General features: G+C 39.9%; 1 pseudogene; it reads right to left on the bottom strand.

The window, feature by feature from the left end:
* Positions 1-4,351: 4,351 nt before the first annotated feature.
* LOC110577029 lies at positions 4,352-10,495 on the bottom strand (annotated as a pseudogene).
* Positions 10,496-22,062: the final 11,567 nt, after the last annotated feature.

Genomic DNA, 22,062 nt, shown 5'->3' with positions numbered 1-22,062 from the left:
TAACCTGTTAGAATGGCTAAAATCAAGAAGATAAGAAACAACAGGTATTGGTGCGGATGTGAAGAAAAAGGACCCCTCCTGCACTGTTAGTGGAAATGTAAATTGGTGCAGCCACAGTGGAAAACAGTATGGATGTTCCTCAAATAGTTAAAAATAGAAATACCATATGATCCAATAATTCTACTATTAGGCATTTACCCAGGGAAAATGAAAACACTAACTCAAAAAGATACATGCACCCCTATGTTTATTGCAACATTATTTACAATAGCCAAGACGTGGAAGCAACCCAAGTGTCCATCAGTAGACAAATGGATAAGGAAGAAGAGGCATATATTTTATGGAATATTATACAACTATAAAAAAAAAAAGGATGAGACCGTACCATTTGAGAAAACATGGATGGACCTAGAGGGTATTACGCTAAGTGAAATAAGTCAAACTGAGAAAGACAGATACCATATGATTCCTCTCATAAATGGAATCTAAAAAAATTATGAACAAAAAGTAGAATCAGAACTATAAATACAGAGAACAAACTTAGAGTTGCCAGAGGGAAGGTGGGTGGGAGGTTAGGCAAAATGAGTGAAAAGGAGAGGGAGATACAGACCTCCAGTTATGGAATAAGTAAGTCGTGAGAATAAAAAGCAGAGAATAAGGAATAAAGTCAGTGGTATTGTGAGAGCAATGTAACGGGACAGATGGTAGCTACACTTGTGAACAAAGCATCATGTATAAACTTGTCAAATCACTAACTTGTACACCTGAAACTAATGTAATATTTTTTTTCAAGATTTTATTTATTTATTTGAGAGAGAGAGAATGAGAGGAGAGACAGAGAGCATGAGAAGGAGGAAGGTCAGAGGGAGAAGCAGACTCCCCGCTGAGCAGGGAGCCTGATGTGGGACTCGATCCCGGGACTCCAGGATCATGACCTGAGCCGAAGGCAGCCGCTCAACCAACTGAGCCACCCAGGTGCCCGAAACTAATGTAATATTGTGTGTCTACTCAAATTTAAAAAAAATGCTTGTGTAATAATAATAATGTAAAAAAATAGAAATCGTTAGGTAGTTCAAATTGAGATTTTTTAATGATATGAATCAACATTATAGACAAAATTAATGAAGATTTCAGACTGCTGATAAATTTTATTTATAATAATCATTACCACACTTGCTAGTCTATAAAAAGAGCTGTCAGTTATAGTTCCACAATGAACTTGTGACTTATGAAACATTTTTAAAAAGAGGAAAGATAGGGCGTCTGGGTAGCTCAGTTGGTTAAGCGACTGCCTTCGGCTCAGGTCATGATCCTGGAGTCCCGGGATCGAGTCCCGCATCGGGCTCCCTGCTCGGCGGGGGGTCTGCTTCGTCCTCTGACCCTATCCCCTCTCATGTGCTCTCTCTCATTCTCTCTCTCTCAAATAAATAAATAAAATCTTTAAAAAAAATAAAAATAAAAAGAGGAAAGATATAAATGTGCAACCCAGGAAAAAATTCAATTAATTTATTCTTTCTTTTATAAAAAAAAGCTTTTCCCCCAAACTATGGCATTTGCACATCAGAAAGTAGTGCACGGGCGCTTGGGTGGCTCAGTCGTTAAGCGTCTGCCTTTGGTTCAGGTCATGATCCCAGGGTCCTGGGATCGAGCCCCGCATCGGGCTCCCTGCTCGGCGGGAAGCCTGCTTCTCCCTCTCCCACTCCCCCTGCTTGTGTTCCTTCTCTTTCTGTGTCTTTCTCTGTCAAATAAATAGATAAAGTCTTTAAAACAAAAAGTACTGCAAAAATAGATGAAGAAATAAATATAATAAAAACATTGGTCTCATAAATCATGCATAATCTTAGTTAAATTCAGTTAAATATAAGTGATTTTAGCAAATGTAAGGGAGTTTTAAAAATGTTTATTTAAATATTAGTTTACTAAATATTCTTATGAAAAACAGATTTAATATTTATGTAGCACTCCCATGACCAAAAGCATGTTGTTTTTTTTTTAAGATTTTATTTATTTATTCATGACAGACAGAGAGAGAGAGAGAGAGAGAGAGGCAGAGGGAGAAGCAGGCTCCCGAGGAGCAGGGAGCCTGAATCGGGACTCGATCCCAGGACCCTGAGATCATGACCTGAGCCCAAGGCAGACGCTTAACCATCTGAGCCACCCAGGTGCCCCAAATGCATGTTTAAGATACTGTCTTATTATGCACATTCCATCTGTTTCCCAGGCCTGGAGCTCCTAAGTCACCTAGGCGGTAGGAGAACAAGGTCTAATTCAGACCTGTGGGATTCTTCTGCCTATTAACTCTAAAGTGTGGGAAAATGCCTTTTCTGGGCCTTACCTCTTTTTAATGAATTGGTGATAATAAAATCTAGATCTTAGATTTGTTCTGGGTATTAAATTAGTTAATATTGTAAAGCTCGTAGACCTGTGATTGACAAGTAGTAGTAAACATTTATTTTAAAACGCTGTAATGGAGTATTTAGCTAAAAGTTAGGACAAGTCTGAGATTACTTATTGAAAAGAAATGACTAAAGACATTTATCAAAGTACATCGTAGGTGGGGGCACCTGGGTGGCTCAGTTGGTTAAGCGACAGCCTTCAGCTCAGGTCATGATCCTGGAGTCCCGGGATCGAGTCCCACATCGGGCTCCCTGCTCAGCAGGGAGTCTGCTTCTCCCTCTGACCCTCCCCCTCTCATGCTCTCTGTCTCCCATTCTCTCTCTCAGATAAATAAATAAAACCTTTAAAAAAAAAAAAAGTACATCGTAGGTGAAAAAGCATCCAGAGTATGTATCCTACTTTGCACTCCTACCAGCAGCAAACAAAATGTTGCCTGTTCCTCAACATTCTATTGGAATTTCATTTCCTTTCTAATATTATAAGGAAAATCTTTTAAATTGCCTGTATTGATTTGATAAAAACGTTCAACAATTTTTACATACGCTTATTAGAATCTGCATTCTCTTTTCTTGTCATTCCTACAGCTTTTCTCTTGAAGTCCACGATGTTTTGTAGGTGCCTGTGAAGTTGCCTCTATCTACCTATCTATCCAATTTTCAAAAGCTATGAACGCCTTCCCTGCTATTGTGTTGGAACTCCTCTTGCCTAAATTTTTTAGCTTCTCTTTCAAAATGTATGATGTATAGAAATACTTAATTATAGAGAGTTGATGTTATTGCTTTAGGTCGTCCTGCCTTTGTCATTGTGAATCATGATTATTAAATATACTCCAACCCAAACTTACATACATATCCATGTGCATCCATTTCTGATAAATGTTGGTTTGACTCCTCTTTATTTTAAATTTTTTTAAGATTTTTTTATTTATTCATTTGACAGAGAATGAGAGTGCACAAGCAGGGGGAGCAGCAGAAGGAGAGGGAGAAGCAGGTACCCACTGAGTGCGAGCCCCATGCAGAACTCGATCCCGGGACCCTTGGATCATCATCTGAGCTGAAGGCAGATGCTTAACCAACTGAACCACCCAGGCGCCCCTTTTTAAAATTTTGTATAGGATTTGTCGTGTTGAATATTTTGAAAGGAGTAATGTTTTCTTTTTTTTTTTTTTTTTTTTTGGTTCTTGAGCTCGATATATTTCTTTTTCTCATTAAAGGTTCAAAAAGAAAAGCGGTTTCTCTTCGCTGATATACATTAAAATAGAGTCTCTGTACAGCCAAAGACTCTGGGCCCTGGCTTGCCCTGTGTCCCTGCACCTCCCTGGCCAAACCCAAAATTAAATATAGTGTGATTGCTCTGCAGGGCATAGAGGTAGTGCTCTCCCTACCCCCCGAGGAGGCTGGGTGGGAGCTGATGGGGGGCCCTGGCCACCCCAGGGGTCCAGGGGCTGGAGCCTGCTTGGAGTTATTGCTTCAAGGGGGAGGCAGTAAAGCCCAATGCAAATGATGAGGAGAGGAGCGAAGGGGGCAGGGGCCTTTGCTCTCCAAATCTCCCTCTGCTCTGGAGAGGGGGTTGGATTAAGCAGCAGCAAAAGCATCACCCACTGGGAGACTGTGGCCTCCACTCCCTTCCCTCCCTGAGATCAGGCTTCTGCCCCCCCACCACCACATCCCCTGCAGCCCCCTATGGCTTCCACAAGGCCCCTACACTCTGGGGGCACGTTATGGCTTGCAAGGGGCAGCACTGTGCCCAGAGGCTGGGCGCACACATTCCCAGCTTCTAAGACCCCCTGGGAGTAGGGAGGGGGGTGCGTAGGGCCTGCTCCCAGAGGCTGATAGTATTGCCCTGGCCCTGCCAGCAGGCTGTGGCACTGCCCAGACCCCAGCTCTGCCCCCTTGGGGCTGACACCATACTGGGCAGGTCCTGCCAGCACCCCCACCCATGCCCACCCCTTGCCTCAGTCCATCATGGCCTCGAGCATCTCCAAGAACAGCCTGTGCCCTCCAGCTTCCCACCATAGAAATGGGCCAGCATCTTGCCCGCTGTCTGGCAAAGGAGCGGTAGTGTGAGCAGCAGCCTGCCTGCCTGCTGCCGCTCAGCACCCCTCAGGGGCCCGCCCGGCCTGCTTCAGGCCTCGTGTAGAGCTTCTCGCAGCCACTCCACAGCCTCGGCATCCTCAAGGTGCACAGTCTGAACTGGCCAGGGCAGGGCCTTCAGCAGGACGTACTCCTCACGCTCCAGCCTCAGGGCCCGCAGTCGCCTCACCAGCTGCTGCAATGCAGCCCCTAGCTCCCCCAAGCTGGCAGCGCGCGCCCCCTCTTCATCCAGGACCAGGTCCTCAGCGAAGGCCAGCTCATCCTGCAGTGGCAGTGAGTGCTGGGCCACAGCCAACACCAAGACCTCCATCCACACGCTCTGCAGGACTGACATCTGGTCAGACAGTGACAGTGACGGGAAGCCTGGGATGCTCTTGGCCCAGCTGATGGTGACCACAATCTCTCGGTCAAAGAGGTCACAGGAGGGTAACCACAGCCGGGAGGTGTCCTCCAGGGCCCGCCGGGTCGGGCATGGCATATAGCTTCTCAGGCTCAACCAGCAGGTGGGACACCAGTGAATTTACAGGGACGGGTTTCCGAGGGCCTCCGGCTACCGCCAGGGGTCCAGCAGGGAAGGAGCCCGGGAAGGGCAGCGGTCCACCTCAGGCCGCCGCTTGTACTTCTGCCGCCCCCCTCGGACACGGTCCAGACGTACTCCCTCCTTGAGCATGCCCACCCGCCGGCACTTGGTGAAACGACAGGCCTGGCGGGCCTTGCGTCTCCGCTTGGTGATCTCGCACTCGTTGGAGGCGGGACAGCTGTACTCGATGCTCCCCTGGATGGTCCTCTTGAAGCGGGCTTTGCAGGCCTCACAGGACGCCACACCATAGTGGTAGCCGAGGCCACATCCCCACAGACCAGGCAGAGGCTTTTGGGTGGGGAGCTGAGCACCAGCTTCCCACCACCCTGCTGGCCAGGCCCAGCCCCCTCCCCCTCCTCCTCTCCCTTGTGGCCTGGGAGGCAGCGGGTGGAAGCCGGCCCAGGGGCCAGGGCCACGGGGGGCTCGGTCTCGGTCTCCGAGGAACCCTTTGGGCTGTCAGGGCTGGCTGGCTCTGTCTTGATGTCGAGAGGCTCAGTGCCCACCACCTGGCTGGACGTGGCGCTGGTCACCTGGGGCTCCGGCAGGGCGGGCGGGCAGGCATGGGGGCCGAGCGGCCTGGAGCGCTGGGGAGAGCCTGGGGCCGGGAACGGCCCTCCTCCGCCCCCTCCTTGGGGCGCAGCGCCCGGCCGAGCCGCGTCCCCTCACTCGGCGGCGCCGCCGGCGGCTTGTAGGACACAAAAGGTAAAAGGAGTAATTTATTTTTTATTTTATTTTATTTTAAGATTTTATTTATTTATTTGACAGAGACAGTGAGAGCAGAAACACAAGCAGGGGGAGAGGGAGAAGCAGACTCCCCGCCGAGCAGGGAGCCCGATGCGGGACTCGATCCCAGGACCCTGGGACCATGACCTGAGCCGAAGGCAGACGCTTAACCAACTGAGCCACCCAGGCGCCCGAGGAGTAATTTATTCTTACATAATTTTTAATGAGGGACTAGCCAGTTGTACAGTCACTTTCTGTATAATAAACCATGGAGAACTATATTAAAATAGTCACATAACTGGGGCGCCTGGGTGGCTCAGTTGGTTAAACGGCTGCCTTCGGCTCAGGTCATGATCCCAGGGTCCTGGAATCGAGCCCCGCAGCAGGCTCCCTGCTCGGCGGGGAGCCTGCTTCTCCCTCTCCCTCTGCCTGCCTCTCTGCCTACTTGTTCTCTCTCTCTATCTCTCTGTCAAATAAAAAAAAAAAATCACATAACGAGGCCAAATAGAATTATTCTGTAACAACGCTGAATTATTAGAAAACGTATGGATATAACTATATAAATATACTACTATTTAAAATACATATTCACATACTGTTTTGAAATGTGTTTTCTTCTTGATAGATAGTAAAATGTAAGTAAACTATTGCAATCATCCAGGCAAAATATGATACAGGCCTCAATTAGAACAGCTTTAGCAATAGAAATGGAGGCACCAGAATCCTGACTGGAGAAGGGGAAAAGAGGACAAGCCATGCGTGCTCGCATTTTAGAATGGCTCTACATTGCTAACATTTAAAGAGTTTCTGATGATTCTTCAATCAGGGAAGGATGCGAGACAGAAAGAAAAGGTGGACTGTCCTGTGCTCACATGCTGAGGGACTGACTGCACTTCTTTTGACCACAACGGAAGAGCAATTTCAGCCAAACAAAGCAGTAACTTCGGTCCTCGGGACAAACTGTGCTAGACCGCACACCCTCTCAGCAGATTCCAGCTCATTACATGGCCCACGGGTCAGTGTAATCAATAACACTCACCATCTGTCCTTCTGTTTTAACTAGATTTTTCTTATTAACTAGGTGCCAAAATCATGAGTTTCAGTACTGCTGAACGAACGCATTTATCCAGGAGGCATATATTTATCATGGGCCAGCTATCAGTCACTGCTTCAGGTCTGGGGGAGCCAGGAGCTAACAAAATAGGCAAAAAAATCTCTGCCCTTAGATGGTTATGGTTGGGAGGAAACATGTAGTTCTAAAAAAGTAAATACATGGAATGCATTGTACTGTGGATGTGACAATGATATGTTCCATGGAGAAAAGCAGGATTAGGGAGGAATGTTCAGGAGGACGGGAGGATAAGGTCTTGTGATGACCACGGCAATTTTAAATATGCAAATAAGGGAAGACCTAGCAGGAACAGGGACGTTGCAGCAGATGCTCTAAGCCCTTGGGGATGGGGCTGTGTGGAGCTGGAGTGGGTACGGTTAGGTCTTCGGGGCTGAAAGAGAAGCAAATGCGAATGCCCTGCAAGGTGAGGGTGCCTGGGGGTTTCAAGAAAGGTGAGGAGGCCAGCGTGGCCTGAGCACAAGGACAGCAGAGGTGCCAGTGAGCCATGAGCTCAGAGCGAGTAATGGAAGTGGACATCTATGTGCATTCAGCATACAGGGAAAACTTGAAAACTTTAATGACTGTCGTGCAAAATATGGGCGCTCAGAGGCAAAATTCCCTGCTCTCTGCTCCACTGATAATTACCAATATCAAAGGCCAAATTAAACAATGTTGATGGGTAGGAGGCCTGAAGACCTCCAAAGTATTAACTTTACTGTAAAGCCGGGTAAATGGGAGGCAGCTTAACCCATCAGCTCAATGAAGAAGAGAAATGTAATTTACATCGTTGGAAAAATGTATTTTTACTTCTAAATATTGAGTATTACATAAGGACAGCTATTTGGAAGTCCCTAGCAGGTGGTCTGAAAAAAATCAGGAAAAAATATCTATTAATGACAATGTACTCTGAAAAACATTTCAATTAATGAAAGTATACTAAAATTATATTTTAATAAAAAGATTTCCATAGTACAAAAAACATTTGTATTTGGAAAAACTAGGAAATGTAGTTGGATAAACATCATTTAGGTTTTCATTATTTACAACATCTTTAGATAAGTGCAAGACTCTATGTTGATAATATGGACTAAAAGCACTAACGTACTTTCATATGCATGCATATCACTCATAGTGATGATCATGGTGGTCCCGCAGTATGAAAAACAACGGTAACAGAGCCACTCAGAGCATTCTATCCACTGGAACTTCTATCTGTGTGGGTATGCTTCCTATCCTATCTCAACAAATTATAATTCTGATTCCCTATCATTTCTAAATACGATATGTTTAAGAAAAAGTAGATGAGACTAAATAAAGCAGGATACTTCTTTGCTTCTGATTTAATAAAATTTATGATAGACAAAATGAGAAAGGATATCCCATGTCACCCTGATTTTAAAGAGTACAATTCCTGTACTATTTATAGTGTTAATGCCCTACTTCACAAAATAAGGTATTTCTGCAAAATAACTAACTTCAAGTTTGACAAACATTGGCTCATACAAAATTATTTCCTGTAGAACTGAATATTTTAAAATGTTCGTACATCGGTGGTCTAAGTTTGATAGTAAGAAAGTGAGTGAAAGAAATCAAGAAATGCCTCTCCTAACTAGAGAAGACCTGATTCTGAGTCTAGCAAAAGCTAAATATGAATTCCAAACACATAATCTTTAACCATATGAAATGCAGTTAACACATTTATTCTTTATTGTATTTGTTTCAGAGAATAGTCATGAATTTTTCCAAATGTTTAGAGTTGTCTGAAGGAAGCACACTTTTTAAAAAAAGGTTTATTTTTCAATATATTGTTATTTCAAGTGAGTTAAATGTCAATTTTGGGGGAGAAAATATAGCTATATGAAAAGGCATATAAAATAGTACTCAAAAGCAAGATGAACTATATTAAGTCTAAAATATTATCAATTTTATTCTTTTGAATATATTTCCAAATATGATTTGCTCAAAGATTATTTTCTTGTTGAGACTCAATTTCTATTTAGACGGAGAAAAAGCTCTTATGGGGAATACAATACCGCACAATTGCTTCTAATTATACCAACTCATATTTTGGTATTTTGCTAGGAAAAATCAATGGCAGCAACCAATTCTTTACAATAGTTTCATTAAAAATCACCTCTGTGGTCTGATATTTTCTTTCTGAAGTCAAAGGAAAAGAACACTCCTATTTTATGTTTTCTGACCAACCACCAGCTTCAGTTAAAATCCTTAGCTGGATACATTCACTCTGAAGGAGAGGAAATCAAAATATATTGCTTATCCTGCTCTAAACCAATAGCTGGGATTCCTGGAATTACTTCAGTGGCTTAATTATTGACACACTTAGATCCCGATATTATTTGCCCCTTGTGGCATCTGAAAAATCAAGCAAAATCATATAGAACATATTTTATTTATTTATTTGGTGGTTTAGATAAGTAGTTATGAGGAAGATATTTGCTCCTAGAATTGTTTCCCCAGGAAGTAGTCAAATGTTTTATCTCAAAATTGAGAATTTTAGTTATTCATTCAAGAATGCTCAATTCTAGCACTATGCTGGGCAGTGGTGAAACCATGTTGAATTAAACAGAGGAGTTAATAGGTGCATTTGGCTTCTTAGCTATGAATATATATTAGGGAAGAAAACAGCCAGTAAGGGAATGTGACAAATAAATATAAAATTTAAACTCTAAAAATAATATTCTAGATGGTTATGCTATGTCATGAGACCATATAATGAGATAATTTGGACTCAAGGCAAGAAAGTTTGGGGGGAAATTTCTCTGAGAAAGTGATGATGGGTAGGAAGAAGAGCAGGAGGTAACCAGGCAAATAGAAAGTGAACTGTTTCAGGAAGAAACAGATGACATGGAACTCAAGGACTGGGAAATGGTCCACAGGGCATAAGGAGGGCAGACTGGCCATGTATGAGCAAGCAGTGGATAGGGCATGGCACCTGTCGGCCAGTACAAGCTGCACTGATATTTAAATTTTCAATCAAAAAGCAATGGGTATTACATCAGAGATTTTGTCATAATCAGCCCTGCAATTTGAAAAGAGCATTTGAAACAGCAGTATGGATAACAGCTGCTGGTCACCTGCTCTGTGGTGACAGGCCTCCCCTGACCAGTTGACGTTCAGGCCAGTGACCGACACACCCTGACTCTTCCCCCACGTCCCAACGTGGACTAAAAGCTGTCCATGAGATCTGGCTTCCTGAGGAGCTTTAAAAGGTGATCCACAGTGTATTTTAAAACTCCAGGGGAGGGCGCCTGGGTGGCTCAGTTGGTTGAGTGACTGCCTTCGGCTCAGGTCATGATCCTGGAGTCCCGGGATCGAGTCCCACATCGGGCTCCCTGCTCAGCAGGGAGTCTGCTTCTCCCCCTGACGCTCCCCCCTCTCATAACTCTCTCTCTCTATCTCATTCTCTCTCTCAAATAAATAAATAAAATCTTTAAAAAATAAAAATAAAAGTAAAATAAATAAAATAAAATTCCAGGGGAGTTAAAGCCACATGGGGGAAAAAGAAGGCAGCTAACTTACCGTCTTCCGGTTTCCTGTCATCCATGCACTACTCAGACACCATCTCCCCATGCAACCGGGTCAGCAGCCACCAGAAGATACAGACCTATCAGCAGCCTACACCTCCGGGGGCTTGCTTTGAGGCAGAGGTCAGTGTGGTGATGTCAGACTCATGGGGCTTCATCTCTGCAATGAAGCATCATTCCATTCCTTGAGGCGAATCAGCTTTCCCGGAAAGTTGAGCGATATTAAAAAGACAAACTTTTATAAAGTAAAATCAACAAGACTCAACGGTAGACTGGATTTGGGGAGAGAAAACTGATGTGACAGGATGAACACACGTGAGAGAACTGAGTGAAGGAAGACAGGATAGACCAGGCTGTGGAGCATAGCACAGATGCCATCTTGGATGTGTTGAGCTTGGTGGGAACAGCCCATGGATTTGAAGCCTGGTGGATAGGTTTTAGCTGGAGACACAAAGGTGCATATAAGCTGTGAATGTAGCCGCCAATGTACCTGGTGGGCTCGCTTGGAGCCACACGGGAAAATAGCCCAAAGCGATCAATCGTCAAGGAGGTCCAACATGTATACTTGGAGTAAAGCCTGATAATGTTTCACATCATTCAGTGGCAACAAAAAAACCAATCAATCAATTAATTAAAACTAAATCAGGCAAATGAAGAAAATGTATCAAAAATGAACAATTGGTATATCTGGGTGAAAGGTATATAGCTGTTCATGGTTTCATTTTTTTCAACATTTCTCTAAGTTTCCTTTTCTTTTTTTTAATAAAAAGAGAAAGAGCATATAGTTAACATGAGCACATACTGTTCTACTATTTATTTAGAAGAAAAATGACCATGGTGGTTAATTTTCTATGTCAACTAGACTGGACCAAAGGGTGTCCAAATAGCTGGTAAAACATTATTTCTGGATGTGTGTGCAAGGGTATCTCTGGAAAACATTAGCATTTGAATCAGCGGACTTACTAAAGTAGACTGACTTCCCTCATGTGGATGGGCTTCATCCAACTCACCCAGGGCCTGAATAAAACAAAAAGGCAGAGGAAGAAGGCTTCATTTTGCCCCCTGCATGCCTGCCTCTGCTGGGACAGTGGTTTCCTGCCCTTGAACTGAGATGTACACCATCAGCTCCCCTGATTCTCAGACTCAGACCGGACTACACCACCAGCTCTCCTGGGTCCTCAGTTTGCAGGAGGCCAGCTGTGGGACTTCTCAGCCTCCATAATCATGGGAGCTAATTCCTCATAATAAATCCTTGATGAATATGTGAACAGGGGGGAAAACAGACTGATTATGGGAAGCTCTTGAGAAAAGTTTGGTTACAGCATTTTATTTTATTTTATTTTATTTTTTTAAAGATTTTATTTATTTGACAGAGAGAGACAGCAAGAGCAGGAACACAAGCAGGGGGAGTGGGAAAGGGAGAAGCAGGCTTCCCGCCGAGCAGGGAGCCCGACGCGGGGCTCGATCCCAGGACCCCGGGACCATGACCTGAGCCGAAGGCAGACGCTTAATGACTGAGCCACCCAGGCGCCCTGGTTACAGCATTTTAAAACTGCCTTAAAAAGCTAAGTTATTCAAATTATTAAATGTTAACAAAAATATCATTAAACACCATAGAAAAAATAATTTGTAATTACATTTTAATATATGTTTTTAAAATCTGTGAATTACTCTTTTGTGTGGTAGTCAATGGAGGCAATTCTGTCAAAAAAAAAAAAAAACAGAGAAGAAAAAAAGAAACAGCTACATCATCCATATTATAGTCAACCCTTGAACAACATGAGGATTAGGGGCACCAACCCCCGACATGATCAAAAATCCACATATAACTTCTGACTCCCTGAAGACTTAACTACCAACAGACTACTGTTGACCTTACTGATAACATAAACAACCAATTAATATATATTTTGTATGTTATATATATATATATATATATTATACACTGTATTCTTAAAGTAAGCTAGAGAAGAGAAAACATTATTAAGAAAATTAAAGGAAGAGAAAGTATATTTACAGTACTGTACTGTATCAAAGAAATCTGTATATAAGTGGGCCCACATAGTTCAGACTCCTATTGTTTCAGGGGCAATTATGTATATGGCCACCATACAATGACATATAAGAAAAGTCCTTAGCAACACTACAATCTACCCAGACACATAAGTCCACTAAAATAAAAAATAAAATTAATTGCATGTTATAAAACTTATTTGATAAGCATATATCATTGTTAGCTTATTCCAAGGGACAATTAATTTTTCTGGAAAAATATGATTAAAAAAAAACCCCACTATATTTTACTATAGCTATGGCTGTTCCAAAGGCAGATGTATCCAAAGACAGACAGCAGTCCCAATTAGTGTCTGACCCAGGTCAAATCACTTTTTTGGTAGCTGCTTAATGAGCAAAGTAATACAAAATGTCCTCAAAGATGTTGGAACAATAGTTGCAAGCCCATGAACTGACATTTAGAAAACTTGTCAAAATTAATAGAAAAGGTATTGCATTAAGTTCTAGTTATGACATTGTTTAATAAAAAGATCTCATCTTCATAGTTAAACTCATTTTTACCCAAATCATTCAAGTAAATTAGTTTGGGCAATGTAACATCACATATTTATTGAAGTAAGCTATGACAACAGTTTTAATGAAGAGTGTCCAAGGATTTGCTAGCAGTCGGCCAATCAAACCAAATAGCATAATTGAGGTGAAACCTCTGTATATCGAGGACACCATATTTTAAAATACACAAAGATCTAACTAGGAATACATAACCTGAGAACATGTATCATAAAATTTTCTTTCTAGTCACTGCTTATTGAGCGTGAATCAAAAAGGTTTAAAATTTTTTATGTTTGCAAATAGCACATCAGTCTTATGTACCATTTTCACCTAAATGAGCATTGGTGTAAAGAGAAGTGCTATTGTGTTTCACATTGTCTATAAGTCACTAAAGACTAATCTATAATGAATATAGAGCAATACCTATATTATGTTTATTTAATTTCTTTATGCATTTATTAGTACATTTAGGTTGTAATTGTTTTCATTGTTTAGAACAGCTTCATGAGGAACTGAATAATATAATCAGAATTTTTAGATCTACGGGGGATCTTAGAGATCATTTCATTTCACATAGGCAAGGGGGAAAAAAAAAGCCTGGAGAGGTTGAATGAGTTTTTCCAGTAACCACGGTTATTGAAATGATCCAAGACTAACTACACCAATTGGCGCTTCATTTTATTTTGAATCTAGTACTAACAAAATACAACTGTAGGCAGAAGGTAAATTGTGTCCTGAAGCTGGGTGATATCCACATCACCTCTGGGAAAAAAATCCACTGCTATTTTTATGGCAAAACAACATCACTGCAACCAAGTTATTACGGTGTCATTGCCCAGAGGAACAGAATAGAAACCCCAGAAGGCACTGTTGAGGATTACATTCCTGTTTATAGAGATCCTAAGTAATAGGATCTTTTTTTTATTATTTAACACCTTAAATATATTTATTATCATAAGTACTTTTTCATTTTAATGCACGACCATTACATGTCATATTTTCCCATTGATGACGTTATCAAAAGGATATTTTTTCTTACAAATCAATATTACTAAAGAGTTAAACAAGAACAGTTGCACCAAACTACAAGGCAGCTTAAATACGAATTCATTCAACATTGCGTCCTTCTACCTAACCAGCAAATGAGAAGTTAACGTCTCCTTCATTCTTTTCCCTCTGGTTCTCTATATCCATTTTGAAGTCTGATGAGCCATTTGAAAACAATACTTCACAGAACAAATGACAGAAATAAGTAGAGTTCTGGAAACCACCTGCTTTTTTTCTATAAAATACCCTATCCTATTTTTAATAGTTTTTCACATAGTATAGAAAAAGAAGGAAAAATTTCATTTCTGTTCTATAAAGCACTTTACTTAGTTTTATTCATGTTACTTTCAAAGACATTCTATTTAATAAAAATATCCATACTTTCTAGATTAAAAACATAGAATGTGTAAATTAAGTTAGAAAAAATAAAGAATATATATTTGATACTAAGAATATCACTAATGTCCTCAAGTGAGAAAAGGTAAGCTTTTTTATAATTTGAGTACCACAATTTATTTGACAAATTCTAATTTCTGATTTTGTGGTTACAACTCAATTTTCCATTATTCATTAAATATAAAACAGAATAAAAAGGAACCACCAAAAAGCCCCATGATATTAGATGAGCCACTGTGCCACATTATAAATTCTCTTGAGTCTTTTATTTAAATAATATATCATTTTATTTTTATTTTATTTTATTTTATTTTATTTTTTTAAAGATTTTTTATTTATTTATTTGAGAGAGAGAATGAGAGAGAGCACATGAGAGGGGGGAGGGTCAGAGGGAGAAGCAGACTCCCTGCCAAGCAGGGAGCCCGATGTGGGACTCGATCCAGGGACTCCAGGATCATGACCGGAGCCGAAGGCAGTTGCTTAACCAACTGAGCCACCCAGGCGCCCTATAATATATCATTTTAGAGAGAAATTATAATTCAGTGTTAATTTACACATTAGTTAATATATTTGAACCTAGAAATGGCTATTATTTAATATAATTAATGGTTATGCTATTTAATATAATTCACAAAAAAAGTCATGAAATAGATAATACCACTTTTATCAACAGAGAAAAATAACAATTCTCAAGGAATTGATTGATTGATTTAAAAGATTTATTTACTTATTTGGGAGAGAGATAGAGAAAGAGCAGGGTGGAGGGGCAGAGGAAGAGGGAGAGACAGTCTCAAGCAGATTCTGTGCTGAGTGTGGAGCCCGTCATGGGGCTCGATCCCACCACCCCAAGATCACAACTCGAGCCAAAACCAAGAGTCAGATGATTCCCAAGCACCGCCTCAAGGAATTTAAATACTTAGTTCAAAGTCATGCAGCTCTTTTATTGTGGAATTTAGATTTAAACCCACGCATTTCTGACTATATGTGTTTTCTGCCCAATATAATATTCTAAAATCTTATTCTAAGATGCACTATTGATTATTGTTCATTGTGGGACTATACACATTTTGATTATTCATTCACTTAGTGGCAGACATTTGGATTACTTCCAGTTTGGGATTATTACCAATAAAGAATCTACCAACAAGGATATACAAATCTCAGTGTGGAAATGATACTATGGTCAGGTCTAAAGGCCCTTATTGCCTCAGCAGTAGACTTGGGGGAGGATGTGATCCTCTATGCATTTGGGTTTTTTTTTTCCTAGAAAAAGCCATTTTTCATAGAAATTCCATTTGGGTGTCATTCTCTTTTCTGGGAGTGTTTCCAAAATGTTGAATGGGAGTCTCTAAAGTTCTAAAGACATGCCTACCACCCAATCCTTGTATATATCTCATACTGTGAACAGTCTTTATTCTACAGGAAAACACAACACAAACACACAATCAAAACTTTTTGTAAGCTGCTCTGTTTTATGCAAAACTTATCTTTTGGTGGGCTTGGGTTCTGGGGGGGTCCTGCCCAAACAAGGACACTTTTCTGTGCAAGATCCCTGGTGACTGTCAATTGCAGGGCAGACTATACAGTTGAAGGGCCAAAAGAGGCATATAGGGGAAAACACTGGGAAATATCATTTAGCAGTATTTGAATAAATGTTTTAAGAACAAGCATTTGTTCCTAATTTTACATTTATATATATTTACAAAGCATTTTAAGGAAAAAATAATAGGAGTCAGGAGTCAGTGAGGTTTTTTTTTTTTTCCTTTAGAAGCACTTCATATATTATTTAAATTTGAGTCTTTTCAAAGTATTAGAGGGATTCCTCAATGGTTGTAACCTTACATTTTTAAGGAAGGCTTTTGCCAGTGAAGGAATTTATAATCTGGAGTAGATAACTATGATAATGGACATTCCAGGAAGCAAAAGTAATACTTAAAATGTTTTAAAAGTGGATCAATATTAGACTCAATAATTGAAAATAGCAGTGAATATCAACCATTGGTGAGGCCATACTAATGAACTGCAGTTGAACATCAGCCCTGCCTAAGGGTATTCAGAGTTGATAACATGTTTTTTTCTTGTATGTTTTAACTAATACAACTTAGCATGGCCAGAGCCAGTATTTTTGGTCATCATGCTGGCTGATGAGCATCAGAACTGTTTGTTATCCCATCAGAAGCTAGTGTTTGGAGTCCAAGAAGTTATGAATTGGTCATCCTGGTGATGAGGGACTAGAAGGTAAGCTGATGACAAAGCAGAAGCTGACACCCCACAACGCCTCCCCTCCATGGGATATATGTGACATTCCTCAGGCACTGCTGGCTGCCCTAAAGCTAAGGAAAGGAAAAACAAATAGTTAACTTATAGAGATCACAATCCTGCAAGACAGGAGTCTTAGAACCTACAAGAACAAAGCATTTCTATCAATAACCTAGCTTCCAGAAGGAAATGTAGATAGAATTAAATGTCTTTATGACCTGCAGCCCATTGACAGATAACTGAAGTGGACAGAGTGTAATGTTCCTCCAGGAAGTTCCCAATTATCTTAATGTTAATGCCTTGCTAGAGGGAAAACAACCTTAACTTGACAATGGCAAGGCCTCCAGGATCCTGGGAGTCTTCTTTAACATATGAAACATATGAAAATCCTTTTGAAAATCTCCCTTTTCCTTACCTCCCCCAACTCTCAAGTATATAAACAGCTACCCCTCACAACCCCGGTGTAACATGGGTCCTGTCTCCGTGCTTTAATCAGTCACCATTTTGCACCAAAGATGTCTCAAGAATTCTTTCTTCATTGCTGGCTCCAGATCTCACCCCACGGAACCTCACTTATATTCCAAAACCCCATCACTGGTGTCTTTGGCATTATCTCCTAGACTTGTTCCGGGGTAAGTGATCATTCCTGAAAGCAGAAGAATATTCATTTTTCACTTCTCAAGTTTTTAAAATCTATTTTCACAGGTCTATCATTCTCTTAGACATAGTGTCTCTTACCTAAACTTGTTAACCAACCAAGGACAGAGAGGATAATTTTGAACTTTTAAATAAATTAGGAGGTAATTTGGAACTGGGAATTAGACCTTATAAAAGCAAAATGTTTTATCTCAGATACTATCTCCCTTCCTTCTTATCCAGATTTCAATTTGCAGAGTTTTAAGCCTTCATCACTCCTCGGATCCTCTGTTCTTTTATCCCCATTTCTCATGGCACTGCTGAGAGGCACAGCAGGTGGTTTACGTAGGCTCAAGATCTTTCAAAAGAGCAGTTATCACATTTTTCAACAGCTCAGGTAGTGGGAATTTGCTTTTTTTTTTTTCCATAGTGCCTTTTTTTTTTTTTTTTTGAAAGGCACATTTTGCCAACTGTAAATGGAACTCAAACCCTTGGGAGTTTAAACTCATTTCTAGGTTTGGAATCTACATTACTCAAGTGTGTTTGAAACATGCAAAAATCATTTCCTCTCCAGCTCAGGGATGTCCAAGAGGCCCCAAACCAGAGCCAAACAAGATGATAGCCAGGAACAGTAAAATATCTTCATATTTTATTTTCTGTTATTCTTACCGTTGTATTAGACATATGTGGTCCCAAGGCCTTAGATAATTTTCAATACCTTAGAATACATGGTATGGTTTTTTTAATGATTTTCTTTGTAAAATCCATTTCAAAACCCCACTAAAAGAAAAACAGTTTTTTCATCTTACTTTTGTACCTAAATTCTCTAAAAGGTGCTATTGTTGAATAGCATTTTCTATGTCATCAAAGTTGTTTGGCAATGCTTTAAATTACTATTATTTTCAAAGTTTACACATTCAAATATCCCATTAAATCATCACAAACAAGCAGGTCTTACATGAATACTAGTGGGGCTGCCACCAGAAATCAAGAACCTGCCCTTTCTCAAAGTCACCACTACTCTGATGTTTAACACCAAAGATGAGCTTTTGCCTGTTGTTGAACTTCATATACATGGAGAGCTTGCACTCTTTCCTATCTGATTGGTTTCATCTCACACTGGGTTGGTGAGACCCATCCATGTGTTGCTGTTTGTTACCATTTGCCTGTTCTCACTGTTCTATAGTTCAAATTGACAGGATGTCTTCCAAATTGATTTGTAGATCTGATGAAATTTCATTTAAAATCCAAAGAAGGTGTTTGGAAATTAATAACTTCATTCCAAAAAAATAAGCAATCTTGAGAAAGAAGAATAAATTTGGAAAACTTACAGTATTTCAACACTTATGATAAAGCTATAGTATTTTTGAATATATGGAAATAGTGCAAAGCCAGAAAGAGCAAATGAACATTACAGAGTGACCAAAAAATAGTCCTCCAATTTTTGCCTAAGAAGACATTGTAGTCTGGTAAAATAAAAAACATTTTGGAAGAAATATGCTCATGATTTTCGGTAGGTAAATATTAACAATCCTTAACATGTGCAGTAATGCCCTTGGATTTCTTTTCCCTTATGTGATTTTTTGAATGAGCAACAAATTATTGGATCATAAATGTTTCCTTGAATCTTTTAAGTCTTAAAATCTTAGAGAAATCTGAGGTGAATTTCTTGTTTTACTCCATCCTTTTTATGTTTGAAAGCCTAGATGATTTTTTTTTTATTCCTGGATTCAAAAAATCACAATAATGCTTGAAGAAACCTGGAAAAAATTATCAAGGGTAATTCTTAGTTTACAGGTTTAAAAAGTCCCCCCCAAAATACACAAGTAAACATTTGAGAGAAAAGTAAGTCAAGACAACTAAGAGAAGGACAGTAAATTATTCTACCACAGTACAATGTTTACAAATTAGAAGAGTCTAAAGTATTTTTTTTATTAAAGATTTTTATTTATTCATTTGAGACACAGAGATAGAGACAGAGAGAGAGAGCATGAGCAGTGGGAGAGGCAGAGGGAGAGGGAGAAGCAGACTCCCAGCTGAGCCAGGAGCCCGATGTGGGGCTCGATCCCAGGACCCCGGGATCATGATCTGAGCCGAAGGCAGACGCTTAACCATCTGAGCCACCCAGGCGCCCCGAGTCTAAAATATTTGATTGATGAAAAGACTTTCAAATTAAATCAAAATGTGAAATAAAACAAGTCATGACACAACCAAACCCAAAGCAGAGTTGAGAACGACTGGGCACAGAGAAGGATCAGTATGGCATCTGTCACACAACTGGGGACTGCGCGCACAGAAGCTCCTCACACTCTCTCTTGCCCTTCCCCACCGCCTTCTGTGGACAGGCAACCTTCCCACAGAGGACACATAGTGATCATGAGGGACTCCTTACAAAGAAGAAATGAAAGAACCATCTTAACCTCTGGAGCTTTCCAGAAAGATGTTTCATGACTCATTATGGAACTTTTATCTGAATCCAATTAAGACTTATTTGCATCTATTTATATCTGTAGGACATCTCAGGGAAATGTTAGTACTTCTTCCAATCATTCTTCTGATGTCTACCTAAACTGACAATTTCTAAGCCTCAAAGTGTAATTTCTCCTCATTGTAATCAAGACTTTTTTGTTGTTACTATGTTTCCAATGCTGCTGTCTTCTAAGGTATGATCCTCACAAATTGATCCCTTTAAGTTACATCCAATTTTATTTTTCGTTTCTCACTCTGCCTTTTGCAGAGTGCCCTGTAAATGTAATCACACAGCCTTTTCAGACTGACTTCCTGCTTATTATTGCTGAAGAGTGTTAATAACAATACAATATTATTGAAGTGTTGCACCCATTCACCTCGCGAAGAACATCTTGGTTGCTTCCAGCTTTTGCCAATTATGGATGAAACTATCATAAACATTTGCACATAGGTTTTTGTGGACGTATGTTTTTAAACCAGTTGGCCAAGTGCTTAGGACACGGTATGCCATGGCTGGGGTTAGTTTAGTATGGAACTGCCAAATTCTTTCCAAGTTCCCATAACAGTCTGTATTCCTACCAGTAGTGCGTGAAAATTGCTGTTCCTTTACATCTCACAATCAAGTGGTACTGTCAGTTTTTGGATTTGGGTCATTCTGATGTGTATGTAGTGGTACTTCGGTGAGGTCATTTGCCTTTCCCTCATGACAAATGAAATCGAGTATCTATTCATGTACTCTCTGTCATCTGTGTATCTTCTCTGGTGAAATTCCTGTTGAGATCTTTGGCCCTTTTTTCAATTGGGTTGTTTGTTGCTTATTGTTGAGTTTTAAGTGTTCTTAGTATGTTTCTGGTACAAGTATTTTTCAGATGTGTTTTGACAGAGTTCTCCCAGTCTGTGCCTTATCTTTTCATTCTCTCAAGAGGGTCTTTCAGAGAGCAGAGATTTTTAACTTTAATACCTTCCAAATAATATTCTTTTTCTTTCATGTAGCATGCTTTTTGCATTGTATCCAAAAACGAATCACCAATCCCAAGTTCACATACATTTTCTCCTTGAAGTGGTATTATTTTACATGTTACACTTAGATATAGATCTGCTTTGAGTCACTTTTTGTGGAAGATATGAGGTCTGTGACTAGGCTTATTTTTTTGCATATGGATATCCAATTGTTCTAACACTGTTTTTTGAAAAGACTATCCTTTCTCTATTGAGTATGCTTTGTCAAAAAGCAGTTGACTATATTTGTGTGGATTTATTTCTGGGCTCTCTGTTCTGTCTCATTGATCTATGTACTATTCTTTTGCCAATACCATGCTGTGTGATTACTGTAGCTTTATAATAAGTCTTGGAATCAGATAGCATAAGCCCTCCAATTTTGTTCACTTTTAATGTTTGTACTGTCTATTCTAGGTTTTTGCCTTTCCGTGGACATTTTAGATTCAAGTTGCCAATATCTACAAACAGTTTACTGGGATTTTAACAGGGTTGTGTCATAGTTACCTGTTTATAAGGATGTGTGTAATAAATCCTTTCTGAAATTTATTGCCAAAGTGAAGTTTACTTCTCTTCAGGACACGGAATGTTTTTCAGTGAAATCCATCTAAGCCTGGACCTTTCTCGTTTTAATATTGACATCAAGAAAACAAAGAAATAAATCATATTTAGAAGTCACTCTGGTTATTTATTTTTTGTATTGTTTTCAATGAGCTTTTTATTTTAACATCCAGACCTGCATATATATATGTGTACACATATATATACACATACATATACATATTTATATGTATATATTCATATATATTCCAGCCCTATCCTATTAGTGGTAAATATAAGTTATAACTAAGATTAGAAATAAATTAAACATAAATATACAAATAGAATAAAGTAAAAATTTAAATAAAAATATCAACAAAATGTTACTACATTTTGTTTTGGTGAAATTTTTATAGACAGTTGGCATTTTTAATTTGTCTTCTATGTTAAATATAATAGTTGTTTTTTCATATATGTTGTCTTACTTTTATTTCAAGAGATTCTTTAATAGAATTGGAGACTATCCTACATGTAAATGCAAGGTCCTTATGACCTGCCAAAGAGGAGAATATGGGCAGGATCTTTTGTTATGGTGTTTTTGGTTAGTGAATATTCCAAAGGTTTATTGGAGCTAGAATTCAAATTTATCATCTTAGAAAAATATATTTGGAAATGCACTGAAGCATGACCAGTGGAAAAAGACAA

This window comes from Neomonachus schauinslandi, chromosome 14, assembly GCF_002201575.2.
Source record: "Neomonachus schauinslandi chromosome 14, ASM220157v2, whole genome shotgun sequence".
NCBI lineage: Eukaryota > Metazoa > Chordata > Mammalia > Carnivora > Phocidae > Neomonachus > Neomonachus schauinslandi.
Note: the sequence above shows the minus strand (reverse complement) of the source record. Positions and strands in the feature narration are given on the sequence as shown.